The sequence below is a fragment of the Coregonus clupeaformis genome, unplaced genomic scaffold (genome assembly GCF_020615455.1).
Source record: "Coregonus clupeaformis isolate EN_2021a unplaced genomic scaffold, ASM2061545v1 scaf0727, whole genome shotgun sequence".
Taxonomy (NCBI): Eukaryota; Metazoa; Chordata; class Actinopteri; order Salmoniformes; family Salmonidae; genus Coregonus; species Coregonus clupeaformis.
The window spans coordinates 141,137-157,235 of record NW_025534182.1 but is presented as its reverse complement, the minus strand read 5'-3'; the positions used below and the strand labels follow the sequence as shown (position 1 = coordinate 157,235).

Sequence of the window (16,099 nt, the reverse complement as noted above, 5' to 3'; positions counted from 1 at the left end):
TGTCCAGTGAAGTCCACAAAGCATGTTGCATGTAACAAACAGTTACATGACCTACAGCATGGTCAAGCAAGTTAATGTTTCAGAAATTTTCGGACTACTAAACAACTTTAGATTCAGAACCACAGAGTTACCGTATGTCGCAAAGAAAACAGGTGCTGCCTCCACTATTCCAGCACCATTTCAACTTCAACATTTCAACATCATCAAATCACCTATGCTTAGTCTAATACAGTGACAACTAAAAGATACCAAAAACAATTTAGTCCAATCAACGTAAGCTAAATATAATGTGGTTGTCCATGGTTCTGATTTCTGTCGTGTGTGTTCGTGTGTGTTTGTGTGCGTGCGTTCGTTTGTTCGTGCAAGTAGAAAAAACATGTTGGCTCACCCTACTTGTATAGAAATGCCAATGACATCCTCCTCTCTTTCATGTTGACGAAACGGTCTATGACTCTATCATACAGTACACACTTTTAGTTTTTGTTGTCCTAGGCCACCTCGCTAAAGCGCTTGCTCGCTAGCCTAACTTCCTTTCATGGGCAATGATGAGCCAGAACTTCCATCCTCTCAGGCCAGGGGCACAATCTATGAATTTATGGTTGGATCAGAATCGCCGTTATAATCATTGGCCAGTACAGATAATTAAATAAAACCATAAGTCAAAATCCCTATCTCCATCCATGGCTAATTTAGGAAAGGGACAATTTAGCTAGCTAGCTAGCCACCGGAGGACAACGACATAACGAGATGCAACAATTGAAGTTTTTTTCTGTCAATTACATTTAGCTTTTGATGTGATGTGATGGGTGTGAAGCCAAATCCAAACTGGCTTCCCTTGACACTTATTTTTGGTGCGCCAGGACCATTCACAGCTGAGTTCACTCAGTTTAGCTCAACGCTGATTGGTTATTATTTATAAAAAAATATATCAAATGAGGCCAAATGCTCGCTGGCTTCCCTTTCATTCAATGCTACGGGCGGCAACAATGTCATACTCTTTTTGTCAAGACAGCATCAAATAGATGTGCTACACATACAGAGACACAGGGGCGCTGTTTCGCTTGCTCAGATGCTTTCTCCAGGTGAGATACATTCAGCTTTTTGCGAATTGAAGGAAAATGATGATACACAGAGAGACGAAATATACATTATTTGATATGTTTTTGTCTTTTTTTTCATGGTAAAGTTTTTGGGGAAGCCTGGCTTCCCTTTGGCATCCATTAATACACACCACTGAATATGCTAACCATGATGTACTGTATCTTTGAGTGTCAGTATGCCACTAGTATTTTCACTGACCATAATACTCCTTTAAACGTATCATTAACACTTCATTATCTTTTATTCCATTGTTCTAACTCTTTAAAGTATAAGGTTCATACGAGGTTCAGGACCCTCTGTCCTTTCTGGCTCTCTTGTAGAATCACAAGCTCTGAACTGTTCCAGGTCACATGGCTTCTGTTGTCAATGCATGAACTTCTGATACAGATTTGACCTAGAATGGAGGCCATGTGTAATATGGGCAAATCTAAAAAGGGTTTCAGGGTTTTACCAGGGGAAATAGAGAGATAATGCTCCAGGGACATAATGTATTATAAAGAAAACACAAATCATACCACTGAAAATATGTCATTATTTTAGTAGTACTTTGGAAACAGTTTTCATTGAGCAGGACAGAAAATAACTAACTGGAAAGGTCAGATTATTGTTAGTAGTGCTCATGTGGTTTTAGATTTTAGGACATTTTTAGGTGACACAAATCCAGATTCATTACAGCGATCCAAAACTTAAGAGAGAAAAGAAAACCAGGAGAAAAAAAAAAACAACTCTTTGAAATGCTGCCAGTATCAAACTGTACTTTTCAGACACAGTTGATTGTAAGAGAAGCCGATAGCGCAGCCAGCACAACCCTTTAATAATTCATTTAGTTAGGCTATGATCTATCATTTTGTACCTTTTGACATGCGATATTGAAATTTAATATTGCATCAATACAAATGATATATTGCCAGACGGCCCAAGGATGTGGATTGCAAAGAGATCTCAGAACGTCTTTGAGTTCCTTCTCTATTCAAAGTTACATTGTACTAGAGCAGAAAGGCAGAAGAAAAACATTCGTCTTTCTGGAGCTTTGATATGTATGTTTAAAAATGACATCTTAAAACGCTCAGGGAGAACTTCTTTCCTCCACCCAAAGTCGTGTCTGAGAAGGGAAGAAAGGAAAGCGAAGGGAACATGACAGTGGTGTTTAGGGGAGACATCTTATGTTGTGGGATCTTTGACATACTGTTTAGTTTCATGAAATCCCCTGGCAAAACTCTGGAGCTCACTATGAGGGAGTGTTGGGTGCGATGTCTGTAGTCTAGGCTGTAGAATAGCCTATTTCACGATTATTGTATATTCATAGATTTCCTAGTTTATTGTTCAATCTGTCTTTACTATTTACTAACTAACCACTAAATCCCTAAGATGATGCAAACCCATGTTTCTCAAGTTTTATTTTCTCTCGATGTTTTCTTGTAATGCGATAGACAGGATGCATTTGATTGTATTGAACTGAGATCCTGATCTGTTTTTATCTGTGGTGCTAATGATTTCCTGTTTGTGCGATATTTATGATGCTGCTCTTGGAGACGAGTCTGTTGGTGTGTCATCAACACTGTCTCTCTCTCTCTCTCTCTCTCTCTCTCTCTCTCTCTCTCTCTCTCTCTCTCTCTCTCTCTCTCTCTCTCTCTCTCTCTCTCTCTCTCTCTCTCTCTCGCTCTCTCGCTCTCTCTCTCTCTGTTATTTTCTTTTCCAGTGATCTACGGATGTCAATTAGAGGACCCAAAGAAAACATATTAGGTGAGGAACATTTCTTTTATACCACATAGAGGTGAGACTGAGAAATTGGACCCAACTGACATTTCCATATTCCCCATTCATCTAAAAAAACAACACCTATCTACAATTTGAATTGATTTATTTTTTAGGGACTATACCAGTTTAAATGGCTTCTGTTTGGCTCGTAGTGTGTACCAGACATCAAGCGCAGTGCAGGTTGTCAGGTTAGTGTCCTGGGCCTGTGACAGTGGGAGAGGATGTCGTGTGAGGAGGTGCTTTGGGGCTCTGTGGGGCCTCTCCCTGTGCCTTATGCCTGGGCTTATTAGTCTACCTGCGAGGGTCCTGCCCCTCTCTGGAGGTGTGCCTGCCGTGGGGCAACACCTAGGCAGGAGGGATCATCTGTGACTCATGACCTCTGTCTGTCATTCACTAGACTCACACCTCACTGAGAGGCAGACAGTCAGACAGAGCCCAGTTGGACTTAAGCTGGCTCACCCAGGGCTTATTGTCAGTGAGGGATCTCATCACTAGCTCTGTGTTGTCTCAATGGGGGACTGGCCGTGCTATGTGTGTATTTGTGTGAGGGATGTTAGTGTGCTTGCCGTCTAGTGGGGGATGGACTGTTGACACACTTCATATTTCAAAATGTAAGACTGTGGAAATAAATGAAGATTGATGTGGAAAAATGGGTAGAACACATCTTATATCAATACATATATTATCATTTACACGTATGTGCCACATCTCACAAGCAGACTGTATATGCATACACATGATCAAAAACCCACACATATTCACGGGGGGCTCAGATGTTATTAAAGCTATATGATATAATTGCATTTGATCTCAAATAAACACAAATTCAGTCCATCTCCCACATAAAGATGGCAGATGTGATGGATGACCACATTAGCGCCAGGGACAACATTAGATTTGCTCAAAATTATTGATCTTTTGTTTGCTAGCCAAGTCGGCAATAAATAACCGTATAAGAGAGATGTGACTCATTATCGCCGTTGCCAACTGACAGACCTCTGTCAAAACAACTCTCCTACCTCGCCACTCTCTCCTCTCTAACTGGATGGATTTAATCCACTTTTAATTCTCATACTGTTACTATCTGATTCCCTTAAAATTTAATCCCACTCCGATAACCTGTATTATTCAATATTTTATACACATGCATTCAGAGGTTTTCTGTTTTATCCCGACCTTCTTAGTGAACAAAATCATTTTATCACACAATAGGTAATTTATATCCATTACCAACATTTTCAATCCTTTTCAGTGCTGCTGTCAGTGCCTTTGGCACAGTCATGATTAATGTGATCTAATAATAGTATGCCATTATATTTCCTTTAGTAAAACATGTACCAACATCCTATTCAGCTCCACCAAATTCATTGCCTCTTAAAATATTTGTCCTTTTTCAGTTGAAAGACAAGATTGCTATTTTCTCTCAGGAGATTATTATTAAGGTTTTTAGTGAGAATGGTTTCCTATTTTCGATCTTATGACTTTGTGTGAGTTTGATGAGTGGTGGCAAGATGGTGGTGTGTGAGGTAATTTGGACGTTTTAGAGTCTTCTCATGCTGCAGGTAACACAACACTGCTTCCCTGCCTTCATTGTTCGCTAGTGGTTTGTGTTTGATCAGAGTGAGTGTTATGTGAGCTTCAAATGCACAGAAATCGTTTATCATTTTAGATGCACGCTTTTTGCAGGGTGGTTCTAGACATCCACCGTTTCATGTTCAGTCATCAAACCTACAGTCAAGGTTAAAATATAAATAAAATATTATATATATAAATATTATATTTATTTTATTTTTTCACAAATAGTCTACAGTACACATGTTGGTGATCATACAGCCTTCAAGAACATTGTGGTTTCATACAGTAAGAGTCCTTCAAAACGTAGATAGATTCATATAAATTGACTGAGACAATGATGTCCTGGTTGGGATAAGATAGGGGGAGGGGGGGTTTGTGGGGTAATGGAGGAACAGCATACTGACTCCGTTTGGAGCGACTGGAGGATTTGGGGGAGATGTGGAGCGGTCCAGGAGTGGGCTCCTGTCCCACCCAGCCGGACGGTCTGAGCCAGCCTGCCACTCATGGGGGCACGTTTCTGACTGGGGTGCCAACATCCTCCCCCGCTCCCTCCCCAAAGAGGGTTAACCCTTACTGGGTTCTTAGACTTGTATCCAGAATGAACAGGTGGTCGCACAAAACATGGGCATCAATTTCCTCATGACTTATCCCAGTGTGGGTAGAGGGGGTGGGAGAGAGATAGATTGGGAGACTGTAACAGAGGGAAAGAAAGAGATAGAGGGCAGAGAGAGCGACAGAGAGAGATAGCGAGACACAGAGAGGAAGCTTATGCATGTGTGTGTTCCTATCTTGGTTTTGTTTATCAGCTTGTGGAGGGTCCCACCACTGTGTGAAATTGACATCAGATGGCCGTGATGACTAGAACAATATCACATCTCGTTTCCATTTAGCAAGGGGCAGCTGAGGCGGGCGGGGGGGGGGCACCTGACCCCAGAGTCAAACCACACTCCGACCCCCACACCCCCAGAACCAAGCACAGCTGTCAACACTTTACATCAAAAGACACTATTTTCCCCGCATATGTATTTTTTCCCTTCTCAAATGCTATGGTCCAGGATCTATCCTTCTCCATTAAGGACAACGTGTATTGAGCCACATTATTTTGTTTTGTCTCAAGTATTCGGTTCCAAGCAGAGAAAATCGAACGAAGCCTTTACAAAGCCAAACAATATAGGCCAGAGTTTAGTATATCTCAACATGGCACACAGCGCACATGGCTCTGATCACTAAAGTTCATCCAGCCCTCTGTAGTTTTGATAGCTGTGGTCATTTAGACATGTCAAGATCAAACACTCGACTACGTTTAACACTGTTGTTCTTGTTTTGGTGGGAGGTCTTTGTTTAGTACAACACACATAAATAAGCAGAGAGTAACCAATAAACAGTTGGAGAACCTTTCTGAGTCAGCATATTTACTAATGTCTGATTACATTTCTAGAGAAAAAGCTTGTAGGTTGTAAATAACAAACTGTCAAAGTGTTATTTACCGACTTTGATATGCACTCCATGTGATGAATATTTTCTGCATGTTGTATGTGCATGAAATACATGTTCCCTCTGCCACTGTACAGGGACCAAGACTGGAAGGCTACAGTTGAAAAGTACCTTTTTTATGTCCTCATAAATGGATCAGTCAAAGGAGACAGAGATTCAGACAGACAGATAACAGAGGAGAGGAGGGATTGTGTACTGGGGTTATTACAGTACAGTAGACTCACCTTTTCCTCCTCTAGCTCCTCCCCATCAGCTCTCCCTCTTAATAGGGGAAACCCTTTCAGGAGGGGGTGAGAGAGGAGGAGGGGGAGGGGGAGGAGGAGGCGGGTGGTGGTGGAGGCTGTGAGCTCAGCAATTTCCTCCCAGGACCCAGAGTAGACCAGACCAGAGCTAAGCAGAGCGTCACAGTCTGTCTGAGACTCTGCATTTAGAGAGGGGGGGGGTTAAGAGAGGGAGAGAGATAGAGAGGGAGAGAGAGCGAGCGTGAGGTAAGGAGAGGGGGTAGACAGAGAGGGGTAGAGAGAGTGAGAGAGAGAGAGAGAGAGGGGGGCAAAGAATGTTGCGCTCACATGGAATAAGCCGTGCGCGTCTGGTGGCACCACACAGTTATTCCCATGATGCAATCTGTGTGGGGTGATGAACATGATGATGATGAAGGTGATTATGATAATGATGAGCGCACAGACAACAGTTGTCGCGGCTGCCTCTCAGTTTGCATCATCTGGCCCTATATAAATATACAGACGGCCTACATGGGCATATCAAGACTAATGCCCCTTTAATCCCATAAGTGCTCCGTTATGGCAGAGGTGGGTTAGTCTCTTAAATGTCCAAGCTGGCTCTCCTTCCCTCCATCCCTCCATCCCTCCATTCCTCCATCCCTCCTCCCTAATTAGGCACCAGAGGATCTAACTAGAGGGAGCTGTGTGTGACAGCAGCCCTGACCTGAGCTAAGCCTGGGTGGTGGTGGTGGTGGGGGCACACAGGACTGCAGCAACCCAGCCAGGAGGCAGGTTACAGGGGGAGAGTGTCAGGGCAGCAGTGGACACTCTGGAGGTGGGGCCCCTGGCATGCCACACCAAGGTTAGTTCACCTAGCAGCTATTTCTAACCCGGCCACAGAAATGCCTTCACCATCACTCCCTACATATGTTGAGGAGGTGTGGGTGAATATGTAGCACTCATCTGTTGATAGCGGGTAAAACACAGTGCCCAGCATGTGGATTTATATCTATTTATATTAAAGTCAGGATGGCTTGTGAGCCTTACACCTAAATGTAGTAGTGTGATGGAGTTAGCACCGCCCCCCACCTTCTCGGCACCGCCCCCTACCTTCTCTCATCTTTTCCTTTTCTAAATTTGGACGATGACATTAAATGGATGTGCTATAATTCAGTGTGTGTGTGTGTGTGTGTGTGTGTGTGTGTGTGTGTGTGTGTGTGTGTGTGTGATGTACATAGCTCTGTGGTTATGAAGTGAAGCATTATGGCAAAAATGCTTAAATAATTTAGCGATCACATTATTTTGTAATGCCATTCTTTAGAACAGACTAATTCACTCTAATAAATGTGTTACTGGAAAGTTCAGGGGATTTTGTGGGGCGCCAGTGAGCGATAGCAGCCACCCGACTCCTAGCTCCCAGCTCCCCCTCGATGCCACCATGTGACCTGCGCCATATTCCTCAGGACCAACACTGTGGCCAATTGAAACAAAAAGGCCACATATTTTATTTATGTGTCAAAAGTGCAGTGGAGGGATGGAGGGATGGAGGGAGGGGGGTATCACTCCATCCGGCAGTATCACTCCATCCGCGCGGATCAATTCTCCTAGACGGAGGGCGGATGGTGCACAGAAATGGTAGGGTTATTGATTTATCAAAGAAATACAGTGTGCGTGTTATGCTTAAACGGCCACATAAACCTGAGCTGTCAGGAGCAGAGAGGCAGAGCGTTGACATTTAGCCACACAAACGGAGCGGATGGATTTACCGCGCCACACGCCCGTCTCTGCCAGATCATATTCCTCTATTGTGAGCGTCTGGGAGAGGATCACTTATGGAAGGGATTTTCACATTACACCACAGTGGCATAAAAAAAGTTGCCCCCCTTCTTTATGGGAATACATACCTGGCATTAATACAAGGAGTGGGAGGGAGAGAAAAGGCGCACAGCAAAGTCTGGGCCATAAAAAGGGATAGTTTAACAATTGATCGAGAGCAGTAGTGGAAATGGCAGCTGTAAATCAATTTCATCTCAGAGCAGTTAAAGAGTGTTTTCTAATGAGGTTAATGTCACATAATGACCAAATTCCTCCATTAAAAGATGCTCTCAAGGTGTTGGAAAAAGATAGATGTCGCCTAGCAACATTAACTCGTCATGATCCAGCTGACACTGAGGGGAAAAGTTTTCCCACAAGAGGAATGCATGTTTTATAAAAAATAATAAAACGTGGAACATTGAAGTGGATGGCGGTTGGGAATGCAAGGGAGGGAGGTTTGGGAAAACGCTGGGCTGGCTGGCTAGCACTACAGGACGAAGGCTCAGAAGAGAAGCCATGGCTTTAGAGGAGAATGAAAAGACAGAATGACCCATCACTAATACACAGTGAATCGGGTTTGCCCTCCAGGGTTTCAGGGTGTTTATGGAATCTCTTATGTCATGGGAGACGATACTGGGAGGGGTGGTGTGCACTTTGCAGAGGGCAGTGAAATGCCAACAGACATGCCAACACAAAAACAACGGGTAAATGATGAGATCATTGCTAGACTCATGCAAAACCTTTACTTTTAATCTAACACAAATCTTACCATACTAACATTTGGGCTCTATCTGCTTTGCAAATCGAATGGTGAACCACCATATTTGCACAACGTGCACAACCTAAAACTGAAGAAAGGTTCCGATCCACAGGCCAACCATTTATCACTGAGGCCCTAAAGCTATTATCATGATCTAATTAGGTTTAAGATAAGTCTGTGTCATGCCCCTGTCCAAGGCTGCCTTGTCCCCAATTCTACAAATTCAGAGCATCCCAATTTCAAAATGCCACCACACTGTATGTTGAACGAATACAGTAGCTACTAATGCAATTTCATACAACTACATACCCACCCACTTACAGAAGTCCAGATTTACACACATTAACACGTACAGTAGTGTGCATGCATGTTCACAGTGGAAGTAGATCAGATAAAGTATGTGATGGAGGCCCATGTCTAAGTCTCTCCATTACTCACTGGAGGCATCGTTTTCTCAGCACTATGCTCTTACCCCTTCTGTGTTCCTCTCCTCCTGTGCTGTAAGGAATTGAGCCACAGATGAGATGATTTTGGGGGATTACAGTAGCGTTGCTGAGACACGCAGGCACTGACCTATAAAGAAGGCCTTTAAGGAGACCCATTAATCCACCTGTCCAGAAATACTATATTTATATGTGTATCATAAATCTAGGCTGAGGTACAAATGCAATTTGGAATTACCAACACTGACACACAATTCATTTTTAGCATTATTAGCGACAGTTGTGCAACTGGCTGGCTCGGTGGGTGGCCTGATGTACACACCGTGTGCTCATTTCACCAGCGAACTTCACTGGGTGTGTAAAGAACACACACGCACGTACGTGCACACAATAAAGTATATATATAAACATACAGTACAGTATGCACACTCACCAGAGATGGTCCTGCTGACATCGTCTTCTAGCCACGTTAATGTAAAGTTTACTTGTATAATCTGCGTGGCTCAGTTCGATTTCCACAGGGGACCAGTTTGAATAATGTATGCACTCACTACTGTAAGCGTCTCTGGATAAGAGTGTCTGCTTAAATGTAAAAAGTGTTTCTATATTTTTGATACACTTAACTAAAGATATAGGTCACACTAGAAATCATAACCTGATGAGATACTTTTCATTCTCTTTGTAATGCCCCGTTCTCCCTTATTGCAATGAGAAGAGAAATACGATTAAGAATGAGGGCTCTCTTTCACTTACTTACTTCCCTCATCTGATAAAACACAGCTGAATGGCCACAATAAGAGGGAAATAGCATTTACTCCGTTTTGATCTGTTCAGGTTTCTGAAGGGCCACTTTTACCCGACGGGTCTTTCTCTCCTCTTTGATTGATATGTGAAATACGTCTCCCTCTCCAGCTCTAAAGGCAGACCCTGTGTGGGGCTGAAAGGTGCTCATTGTCAAGGCAGGGACACTTTGTCAGGAAACAATTCTGTTCCCAAGGCCTGGAGAATGTGTCAAAAAGATACAGCTCCCCATTGTGTACTTTAGGAACTTTAATTTTGCGTGTGAGGTCATTTTAATCCTGATGAATTTTTATATAGACACTGTGGCGTTCAATGGCTAGCCGGTCTAATGCCCAAAAAAAAGAAAACCCACCCACAGACCCAACTAACAATCCTAAACTTAAAGCATTAAAGGGAGAGTAAAAGGGAGAGGTCTTTGTTGAAGGACACATTGGGGTGTATTTAAGTTCTACAAAGGCCCTCTCCTGAATGGAGCCTGATTTCTGTGACCAGATTTAAAATTCGGGGCCTAAAAATAGCAGCGTTGTGATGAAACAGGGCTTGTAAAAAAGAAACTCTCATGGGACAGGGAACCTGATGTGAGTTAGACACCCAGGACACTCAGCCATTGCTACACTGAAAGAGAACAGCAAGAAGAGAGGCAGCTGGGGGAGTATCTGGAATGGAATTAACAGTATGATGGAGCATGTTAAATCACACAGTGGATTCTTTAACCTTGTTTTTATCAGTGTTTTTCAAAACCACACAATGGGGGTTCTGTGTGGATAAAAGGATCTTTTTTTGTAATGTACTTCTCAATAACATCCAAGGTTTACTCCTAGAATCAACCTTATCCCTATTCAAACAGCGGTTGTTCTTTTCTGGTTGGATGTTTCTGTTGTCTGGATGCCTCTCGACATCTTTTTCGGCTTCGAATTGGAGGCACATTTATGCAAATGCAGTATACACCTACAACCAGAGGAATGTGTGGCAGCTGTAGAGGAGAATTCAATTAAGACACCCCTGAGGTGTGGTAATTGATCCGCACACATTTTTTCTTCTCTCCCCCTCTTTTTTTGCCTTTTGCCGTTGTTGTTTAATGAAAACCAATTCCTGTTTCAGGCTTGAGGAATGCAAATGCCACAGTGACTCATCAGCAGTTATTTAGTTAATGTGGATATCTCTTTAGGCGCCAATGCTATGCTCCTTACTAAATGGATCACTTTCTTTATCATTTTATTTTGTCATTCAGTGTTCATGACTGCTCCTTATATTATCTACGTCCTATGTGTCATTTTGTTCTGATATCGTTTTGATCTTCTTAACTCCAGAGTGATAAAAGGAGTGTATGAATCTGTCTGTTTTTAAGAAGTAAGGTCAATTCAAACAGATGACCAGTTGTCACAGACAGAATGAATAGCCCCAGTGATGATTCATCCCAATGTGAAGTTTATGATGTTGTCCACCACTGTAACCCGGTGACTTGTTTCTCATTATTCTAATTGGTTGAAACTTTCTCTTTTACTGACTTTGCTCTTTCTCTGTGCTCTCCCTCCCCGTCTTTCCCCTCCCCCTCCTCCTCCTCCTCCTCCTCCTGTATCGAGGTGGAGGGTTCCAAGTGCTCGATGGTGCATTAATACGGACACCTGCTTTGTTCTGGCGGCCGGCGTATCGCCTGTTTCACCCGCTCCCCCTCTTTCATCATCCTTCTGCGGTTTGTCTGGAACGGGCCTACCTGATCTGAGAGCATGGCTGGCTTGAGGTTCATTCTCACATTCATCTTCAAGGGAGGTGGGCATGCAGGCGGAAGGCTATGGATGTAGTGTATGGATGTGTGTGTCTGTTTATGTGTGTGTGTGAAGGGACTAGTGGTCCGCGGGTCCGTCTGAACTCATTCCCCTCTGAACTCGTATGTGACTTACATATGACATGTGGTGGACTTCCAATGTAGCACGCTGGCTTTAGGTCAGTGTGTTCCTCCCCCATCTTAGGCAGTACAGGCAAGAAGGGAACAGTGTTAGAATCCATCCCACGTCCTTGAAAAAATTCAGACTAACCCTCCACTGACTTGTCATTCCATTAAATCCGAAAGAACCGAAAAAAAGAGTGGAATACTTAAGAGGGCACAATATGTTCTGTTACATTATACTTTCTTAGCTGGGAGAGAGGCAAAAGGCCAGTGAAAAGGAATACTTGCTATTTAATTACTGTCAGCTGAATGAGCTCTGTTCTGTTCGCCCCCTCCCTGATGTAAAAATTCTTATTCACTTAGTATGTAGGTCACATTACAGTGGTGCCTAGTTATTGGACATGGGCTTAGATAACTGTTTGTTGAGTATTAAATGCTTTTGCTGCCTCAGCACCCTTTCTAACTGGTATTTTTCACACAGCTGTGCTACTGAAAGCAGGCAACGCTGCAGCAAAAATCATGTCACACCCTTCAGCCCCCGCCAAAATGTGGAGCTGGGTGTTTGTGTACTGTAAAAAGCGATTTAGTGACATACATTATAATATTTTTCCTACGATTTAATACTTTTACAGTTAGGAAGATCAGCTAGTCATTGGAATGGTAAAGAATAAACAGAGATGAGCTCTTTGAAAGAAACCCAATGACCTGAGGTGTTAGCCAAGCAGGTGAATCTTTGCTTTCTGTACTCTTATCCATGTTTGCTTTCTGTGACCTTGCACTCAGCTAATGCCTAGCTGCTTTCGCCGCCTTAATGGTGCAGATAGTCTCCCAACGCTTTTCTGAGGTTTGGCCTAGCCTGTTGTTTCTGGCCAAACGGGAGCAGTTGGTTGTTCCTCTCTCTCTCCTCCCTTGTATGAAATGAGCCCAGATGGTGATTGATTTTTCAAGTGCTGACATCCCTGCTTGAGAACACGCTCCCTTCCCTCTTTGTGCCGAGCAAGTCAGGCACAATAACATCATGAAGCGATCATCAGCTTTGTGCCGCCAACATCCACCATTGATTGACAAAGGACACACACAAAAACACACACCACTCAAAAACAACACAACTCGCATATTCTTAAAGCATATTCTCTTTAACGAAGAAGATGTTGACAATGAAGACAGAGACACCACCGGAGTGATCTTGGGAGACCTACTGGTTCAGAAAACACCAAATATGTCCTGTACTGCAGAGGGGGCGATAGCACAGTAGATATGAGACAGACAGTTCTGGACAGTGAGAGCAGAGCCTGGATGGGTGGACGTGGCAACAGTGCACATTTGCTACAGCCCCATTGAGTCAACTCTGAAGCTAAATTATGTCATTGGCTAACTAGCCATTCTCAGGCCATTGCCTCGGTTTGCGTGACTAAATACATACAATTAAGGCCCGGCACTTCTCAATCTCTATGAACTCATTGTTATCCCGGGTTCAAGTGCACTGATAATGGGGGCCGGAGGAAAACAGGCGTATCATCGAGGCGCTGCACACAGAGGGCTGGTGGGTAAAATAGATGTCTCATTATTAGTCGCATTCTCTTTCGCCCAACAGCACAGCTCTCTCTCACTCTTTCTCTCTGTCCTTTCTCTCTATCACTCTATCTCTCTCTCAGTCCTTTCTCTCTCTTTCTCTTTTGTTTTCTAAGGAACCTTTGTGGAATCGGTGTCGTCTTTTACAATGCATATTTCCACGTACAGTGGGGAAAAAAAGTATTTAGTCAGCCACCAATTGTGCAAGTTCTCCCACTTAAAAAGATGAGAGAGGCCTGTAATTTTCATCATAGGTACACGTCAACTATGACAGACAAATTGAGAATTTATTTCTCCAGAAAATCACATTGTAGGATTTTAATGAATTTATTTGCTAATTATGGTGGAAAGTAAGTATTTGGTCACCTACAAACAAGCAAGATTTCTGGCTCTCACAGACCTGTAACTTCTTCTTTAAGAGGCTCCTCTGTCCTCCACTCGTTACCTGTATTAATGGCACCTGTTTGAACTTGTTATCAGTATAAAAGACACCTGTCCACAACCTCAAACAGTCACACTCCAAACTCCACTATGGCCAAGACCAAAGAGCTGTCAAAGGACACCAGAAACAAAATTGTAGACCTGCACCAGGCTGGGAAGACTGAATCTGCAATAGGTAAGCAGCTTGGTTTGAAGAAATCAACTGTGGGAGCAATTATTAGGAAATGGAAGACATACAAGACCACTGATAATCTCCCTCGATCTGGGGCTCCACGCAAGATCTCACCCCGTGGGGTCAAAATGATCACAAGAATGGTGAGCAAAAATCCCAAAACCACACGGGGGGACCTAGTGAATGACCTGCAGAGAGCTGGGACCAAAGTAGCAAAGCCTACCATCAGTAACACACTACGCCGCCAGGGACTCAAATCCTGCAGTGCCAGACGTGTCCCCCTGCTTAAGCCAGTACATGTCCAGGCCCGTCTGAAGTTTGCTAGAGTGCATTTGGATGATCCAGAAGAGGATTGGGAAAATGTCATATGGTCAGATGAAACCAAAATATAACTTTTTGGTAAAAACTCAACTCGTCGTGTTTGGAGGACAAAGAATGCTGAGTTGCATCCAAAGAACACCATACCTACTGTGAAGCATGGGGGTGGAAACATCATGCTTTGGGGCTGTTTTTCTGCAAAGGGACCAGGACAACTGATCCGTGTAAAGGAAAGAATGAATGGGGCCATGTATCGTGAGATTTTGAGTGAAAACCTCCTTCCATCAGCAAGGGCATTGAAGATGAAACGTGGCTGGGTCTTTCAGCATGACAATGATCCCAAACACACCGCCCGGGCAACGAAGGAGTGGCTTTGTAAGAAGCATGTTCAAGGTCCTGGAGTGGCCTAGCCAGTCTCCAGATCTCAACCCCATAGAAAATCTTTGGAGGGAGTTGAAAGTCCGTGTTGCCCAGCGACAGCCCCAAAACATCACTGCTCTAGAGGAGATCTGCATGGAGGAATGGGCCAAAATACCAGCAACAGTGTGTGAAAACCTTGTGAAGACTTACAGAAAACATTTGACCTGTGTCATTGCCAACAAAGGGTATATAACAAAGTATTGAGAAACTTTTGTTATTGACCAAATACTTATTTTCCACCATAATTTGCAAATAAATTCATTAAAAATCCTACAATGTGATTTTCTGGATTTCTTTTCCTCATTTTGTCTGTCATAGTTGACGTGTACCTATGATGAAAATTACAGGCCTCTCTCATCTTTTTAAGTGGGAGAACTTGCACAATTGGTGGCTGACTAAATACTTTTTTTTCCCCACTGTAGGTTCCGTACGAACAGTATGACTCATGGCTGTGTGCTGAGCTCTCTGGCCAGCTGTACGCTGGTGAAAAGGCAGTTTCCCCTCTGCTCTCCTGCTAATTCTCCCTTTAAATGCATCATTAGTTCTTTAGGGTGGTGTGAAAATGGCTGGACAGTGGACAAGACAAACGAAGAGCAAATAGCTTGGTTAGATTTGGTTTATTATGGATATGAACTTAACATTTTCTTAATTTACAGTTGTTGTCTTATCAGATCTTTGTGGTTTATCAGATCTCTCAGTAAACTGTGAAAAATGGATCATCCATCCAAAACCATTATGAAAATTGTAATACTATTTTAGCTGATGGTTTATAATTATATCCACATAAATCAACCAGAATAGTTTAAAATGTTCTACTCATGGAAGTCACATTCTGTCCAATCTAACCACACAGTCAAGTGCAACATTTACAGGGTCACTTCCTTGACTGTCCCAGTCCCCTTGACAGCGATGCCTTGAAGTCATGTAACACTAGAGCTCAATTGCTTCTGTTTGTCTGTGTAAGAGGATCGCCCCTCTCCTCCTCCTCCTCTGACTGCCCCCCTCCCTCCCCAGAGATAGATGGGCTGACCACAGAGGCAGAGCAGACAGAGCTCCGTGTTTTTTGGGGGTGGGTTGACCTCCGAGATTGGGGGGCGGGGCAGCGGGCGGAACGTGCGTTCCCCTCCAGTCGCTAGCGGCGGTGTAGGTAAATGGATCTTATTTTGCGGCGCATCAACACGTGTAAGGGGGAACACGGCTCATTACACGGCCCTGATCCCACTGCAGATACACTGATGGATGGAGAGCAGGGACCCAGCCCCAAAGATTCCTCTCCTTCTTTGCTCTTTCTTCTCCCTCTCTCTGTCTCTACTCTCTCCC

The 16,099-nt window shown here is 43.5% G+C and overlaps 1 protein-coding gene across 1 annotated transcript in view; it reads left to right on the top strand.

Annotated features, from left to right (window-relative positions):
• The window catches only part of LOC121555790 (zinc finger protein 536), a 179,285-nt gene that overhangs the window by 24,505 nt on the left and 138,681 nt on the right, over positions 1-16,099 (top strand). The window contains 1 exon segment of the mRNA XM_041869636.2: positions 2,801-2,844. The gene's annotated coding sequence lies outside the window, so the exon portion shown is untranslated.